General features: G+C 38.2%; 1 pseudogene; it reads left to right on the top strand.

Annotated features, from left to right (window-relative positions):
• Positions 1–3401: 3401 nt before the first annotated feature.
• Positions 3402–4112, top strand: LOC141520412 (dynactin subunit 3 pseudogene; annotated as a pseudogene).
• The last annotated feature ends 1921 nt before the right edge of the window (positions 4113–6033 follow it).

Below are 6033 nucleotides of genomic sequence, written 5' to 3'. Positions count from 1 at the left end.
AAGACAATTAACATTCACATTAAATAAATATTTTTATATTTCTATTAATACTGTATAAAGTGTTAGGATGATTAAAAAGGCTAGATATAATACAATCCCTGTCTTCAAAAATTCAGCACTTTATTAGGGAAATTAAATGCCAACTATTATTAATGTACAATATTGTGCAGCAAAGGCTTTAGAGTTGCAAAATAAATTGTTATATCTAGGATGTCTATATCAATGGGACAGAAGGAAGACTATTATCAAGGAACATTTCACAGAATATTCTAAATATAGAAAATGTCATGATCAGTGTCACTGAGGTGTTGAGTACAGCATGTGTTAAGGGGCAGAGGGAGGATCTGTTTAGCAGTAATGGATAGAACATAGAAGGGGAAAATAAGAACTGGGGTAGGCAGTTATCAAGACACTAGAGGCCTTGAATACCAAACAGTTTTTTTAACTTTACTAAAAAAACAATGAAGAGCCACTGAAGATATTTGAGCAGAGAAATGATTTGAGTAGATCTATGCATGAGGAAGATGATATTGGGCAGCAATATGAAGATAAGTGGAAAAGGGAAAGAACAGAGGTGGGAAGATTTACAATACAGCTATTGCAATAGTTTAGGAAGGTAAGAGAAGGGAAGCTAGATTGTTCACTAGACCTGCAGTCAGAAAGATTCATTTTCTTGAGTTCAAATCCAGTCTCAATTGTGTGACCCTCAACAAGTCACTTAACCTTATTTACCTCAATTCCCTCATCTGTAAAAAGAACTGAAGAAGCAAAACCACTCCAAGTATGTCACAAAGAGTCAGACACAACTGAACAACAACAGACAGTAATGAGTATCTGTACATGGTTGATGACAATGGGACTAGAGAGGAGGGGAACAGATTTTAGAATTATGGAGATGGTATAAAATAGGCATTGATAAAGGATCATGGAAGCTAAGAAAAATGGGAGAAGCAAAAATGACTACAAGATTATAAATATAGCAGAACTGTTGAATTTGGCTACAGAAACAATGAAATCAGAATGATGAACCAGTCAAATGATAAAGAGAATAAGCAAGGTTTTGGACATGTTGCATTCAAGATGCTCCAATAGATAATCTTCTAAAGGCAACTGGAATTTAGAAGAGAGATCAACATTGAAATAAAAATTTTGCATTAATGGAAGTGATAGCTGAAGCTCTCATAGAGATTGAGGTTTCAAAGAGAGAAAGCAAAGGACAATTCCTCCTTAATCTCTAATGACTCTCTGTTTCTAGAATAAAGTGCCAACTTGCTAACCTTATCATTTAAAGCCCTCCACAATCTAACTCCATTCTATTTTTTCCTGATTTATTTCATATCACTCCTGTTCACATTCCTTTCATACATTACAGTGATTTATTTACTTTTTTCTGCTATATCATTTCTTACTCACATGGTTCTCTCTGACCAGTATGCTTTTGCAGAGGTTATCCAAAATGACTGGAATGCCTTTCTTCCTTATCACTGACTTTTAGACTACTTTAACTGCCTTCAAGGCTCCACTCAAATATCACCCCTTATACAAATACCTCTTCCCAAAAATATTTTCCTGAGCCCCTGTAGCCTCTCTCAAATTATGTTCTTTCCAACAGTTGGGGTAAAAGTTTTAATACAGAGCCTGTGAATTTCAGTTTTGTTAATGTTATCTCACTAGTGTATAATGTTTGTTGACTACATAAAAAGCTTCTAATTCAGTAGAGCAAAATTCCTGAAAGAAAGGATACATAGCTATCCCTTTTATATTACGGGAATTAGGGGTGTGGTACCCCAGTGATCTGGAAAAGTCATATAAAAATTTTTGACCATCCCTACATACCAGAGAAGTCTGAATTATTATGGTATTAAAGGCTAAAATATGTTGATGTTATACAATACTCTCTTTTTACATATATATATATGTATATTGCAATTCTGTGTTCTTAAACTTTTTCTGTGTCATCTGCTTCCTCAAAGCTCCCCAATAATTCCCATTTAATTTCTTCGGCAAATCACAATATATCGAAATCATGGTGGGGAAAGTCAAAATATGGAAGGAATAACTGCATATGTAAACTTGGGGGGAAGTACTCACTTACATTGGTGAGAGGGCCAGAAAAACCAATGGGAAGGGCAAAATTCACTCTAGCATGTTATATTTGCAAGAGCCACCAGATGGTATGCTAAATTCTCAAACCTGGCCTTTTCCTTAAAGTGAAACTAGAGTTTCTGATTCTCCCAGGTTAGAACAGAAAATGTCAAAATCATAATCTATATTATGATTTGTATTTACTCATTCATTAAAGTTCTCATCTCCTTCCTCACTTCATGTTTCTCTACAAGGATCATATGCATATATATATATATATATATATATATATATATATATATATATATATATATTAGAGAATATTTATCAAAAAAAGCTGCTAGGGGCAGCTAGCTATCATAGTGGATAGAGCACCAGTAGGGAGAATATGAGCTCAAAATTAAGCCTTTACCTTTGACACTAGCTGTATGACCCTGGGCAAGTGATTTATTTATTTTGGGGGGAGGGGGCATAGAAATTAATCTTTTTTTAAAGATTTTATTTTGAGTTTTACAATTTTTTTCCCCAATCTTACTTCCCTCCCCCCTACCCCCAGAAGGCAACTTGTCAGTCTTTTACATTGTTTCCATGGTATATATTGATCCAAATTGCATGTGATGAGAAAGAAATCATATCCCCAAGGAAGAAACATAAAGCACAAGAGATAGTAAGATCAGACAACAAGATATCAGTTTTTTTCTCTAAATTAAAGGTAATAGTCCTTGATCTTTGTTCAAACTCCACAGTTCTTTCTCTGGATACAGATAGTATTCTCCATTGCAGATAGCCCCAAATTGTCCCTGATTGTTGCACTAATGGAATGAGCAACTCCTTCAAGGTTGAATATCACCCCCATGTTGCTGTTAGGGTGTACAGTGTTTTTCTGGTTCTGCTCATCTCACTCAGCATCAGTTCATGCAAATCCCTCCAGGCTTCCCTGAATTCCCATCCCTCCTGTTTTCTAATAGAACAATAGTGTTCCATACATATGCCACAGTTTGCTAAGTCATTCCCCAATTGAAGGACATTGACTTGATTTCCAATTCTTTGCCACCACAAACAGGGCTGCTATGAATATTTTTGTACAAGTAATGTTTTTACCCTTTTTCATCATCTCTTCAGGGTATATAGACCCAGTAGTGGTATTGCTGGATCAAAGGGCATGCACATTTTTGTTGCCTTTTGGGCATAATTTCAAATTTCTCTCCAGAAAGTTTGGATGAGTTCACAGCTCTGCCAACAATGTAATAGTGTCCCAGATTTCCCACAGCCCTTCCAACAATGATCATTATCGCTTCTTGGTTCTGGCTGAAGCGATGGCAGCTCTGACCGAAATGCAGCAGTTACAGGCCCGGATAGAGGAGCTGGAGTGCTGTGTGTACGGGGCGGGCAGGGCTCACAGAAGGTAGCTGATGGCTTGGTTAAGGTGCAGGTGGCTTTGGGGAACATTTCCAACAAAAGGGGGAGGGTTAAAGTCCTGTATAAAAAGATTGAAGACCTGATAAAATACCTGGATCCTGAGTATATTGATTGGATCACTGTTCCTAATGCTGCCAAATGGCAATTCATCCTAGCAGAGGAACAGTTTATTCTTTCCCAAGGGGCACTGCTGGAGCAGGTGGAGGCCCTGGCTCCCCTCCTGGACAGTTCTCACATCAAAGCAGTTCCCAAGCATGCTGCCCAGCTGCAGGCCCTGTCACAGATCCACATCCAGCAGTAGGATCAGTGTGAGGAAGTCTCTGAAGCAACCAAGATACTCCTAGAAGAGTACAACAAGATGACGATTCTCCTCTCCAAGCAGTTTGTTCAGTGGGATGAACTACTATCCCAGCTAGAGGCAGTGAAACAAGTAAAACCAGCAACAGAGTGAGAGAAGATATTCATTAGTTGACTCCCTCCTGGAACACGTTCCCCACTCAGGGCCTTCCATTTCCCTATATTTAATGTTTCAGTCACCCACACCCACCCCAGCTTTACTTCTTTTCCCTCCTCTTGGGATAAGGATTGGCAGTGTTTTTATTATAATTGGGGGGAATTTACTTAAGGGATACCTATTCTTTAGTCAACCCCAGTTTGAAGATGGAAAAAGAATGCCTGACAGCCCCTGTCTTTCTTTTGCTATGACTGGAAGTTCTGGGGACATTGGTGACTTGCAGAGATGCAGGCCTTGTATCTGGATTCCACTTTTCTGCTATATTGTCATTCTTCTCATTACTGCCCCTCTCCTCATAACCTACATCACACAATAAAAATCCAGAACTGTTGTCCTTATTACTGTGATAATAAAAAACTGACATAGAAAAAAAAAACAATGATCATTATCCTTTCTGGCCATATTGGCCAGTCTGAGAGGTGTGAGGTGGTACCTCAGAGAAGTTTTAATTTTGGGCAAGTGATTTAACACCAATTGCAGAGAGAAAAACTAGTGGATGCCATTGTATTTTATATTTAAGATACATAAAATATTTAAGATAAGATAAATATCTCTCACTCTTAATAACATCTCCCTCAATGAGAAATTTCTTGATTCCTCAGTGGTTAGAGAACTTCTCATAAAGATCTGAATTTTTAACTTCGCTTTTGTGAGTAGAAGAGATGTACCCCGGGGGCCATTCATAGAAGAGCAACTTCCTCAATATCAAAATCTCTAAGGGAGAAAAGGGAACATTTTCATTATATGGTGATAGGCAGTCTGACTTCTGTAGGGAAAGAATTTGCTTCCTGGTTGGCCAGGTGAGCCATAGATTCCAATGATCACTGAAGTATATCAGATTAGATGCAATCTTCTCTCTAGAGTTGGCACCACTTCCCCTCAAAGTCTTACTTAAAGCTCATTGTCCATGTTGTTTTTCAATAATGTCAGACATTTCTGATGTGTAAATGATCATTGAACACTTAACAATCAGCTCTCATTAACAGGTTAAAGCTGACTCAAGCATACTCCTGAATCTAGGTTGCCTGATTCTTCATTTAGTTCACTGTCTCAAATACCCTGGCATCTTCTAAATTAAGTCCCATGGCCTTTCTACTTCCATGCATTTGTATGTGAGTAAAATGATCCTCTCAAAATCTAAGGTTTGAAAAGAAGCACAGTGTTGTAGTATGTATGAATCTGGATTCAGAAGACATGGGTTCAAAGCTCAACTCTTCATTTTTTTAAATATTGCCAAATGACTTAACCACATTGGACTCAACTTCTTCATCCTATTGTTGCTCCTCTCCTGTCAAATCTCAGCCCTGAATTATTCTCATCATTTGATTCCTGTTATACTCAACAGAACTGGAGGAAGCCAAACAACCATGTAGACTAGTATGTTACAGGGGTGGCTAGGTGGTGTAGTGGATAGAGCACCAGCCCTGGAGTCAGGAGTACCTGAGTTCAAATCTGGCCTCAGACATTTAATAATTACCTAGCGTGTGGCCTTGGGCAAGCCACTTAACCCCACTGCCTTGCAAAAAAACTAAAAAAAAAATCATTCATTTCTTTTTCATCAGCAACTCTTCTTGCCTCCTGCTGAACCATCTTTGTGGACATAGGAATTCCACTGGCCCTTTGCTTTTCAATGCATTTCTTCAATTCGCTCTCTAACTCAGGCCATTTGGCTGCCTGCCTCTCATGGTCTTCTTCTGGGGTGTTTTCAGGACGGTTTTTTCTTCCTATATCCAGTCTTGGATTGTTTTCTCTGTTGGAGGAGGACCAAACTGACCTTCAGCAGCTTGATTTTCATTCCCTTTTGCAAACTGGATCACTCTGAACTTGAATTCAGCACTGGATGAAAATCTTTTCTGAGCCATTTCTGGGCAGAATGTGACAAAATGTAACCTAATATACTGGTAACAAATGAGAAACAATGGGTGCAAAGTCAAATGTGAAAAAATGAGAAATGCAAAGTAAAAATATCTACAACAATGAGCACAAAAACAAGCATAAAAAGTGGGAAATGCAAG

The sequence above is a fragment of the Macrotis lagotis genome, chromosome 4 (assembly GCF_037893015.1).
Source record: "Macrotis lagotis isolate mMagLag1 chromosome 4, bilby.v1.9.chrom.fasta, whole genome shotgun sequence".
NCBI lineage: Eukaryota > Metazoa > Chordata > Mammalia > Peramelemorphia > Peramelidae > Macrotis > Macrotis lagotis.
This window is presented reverse-complemented; position numbering and strand designations above follow the sequence as displayed.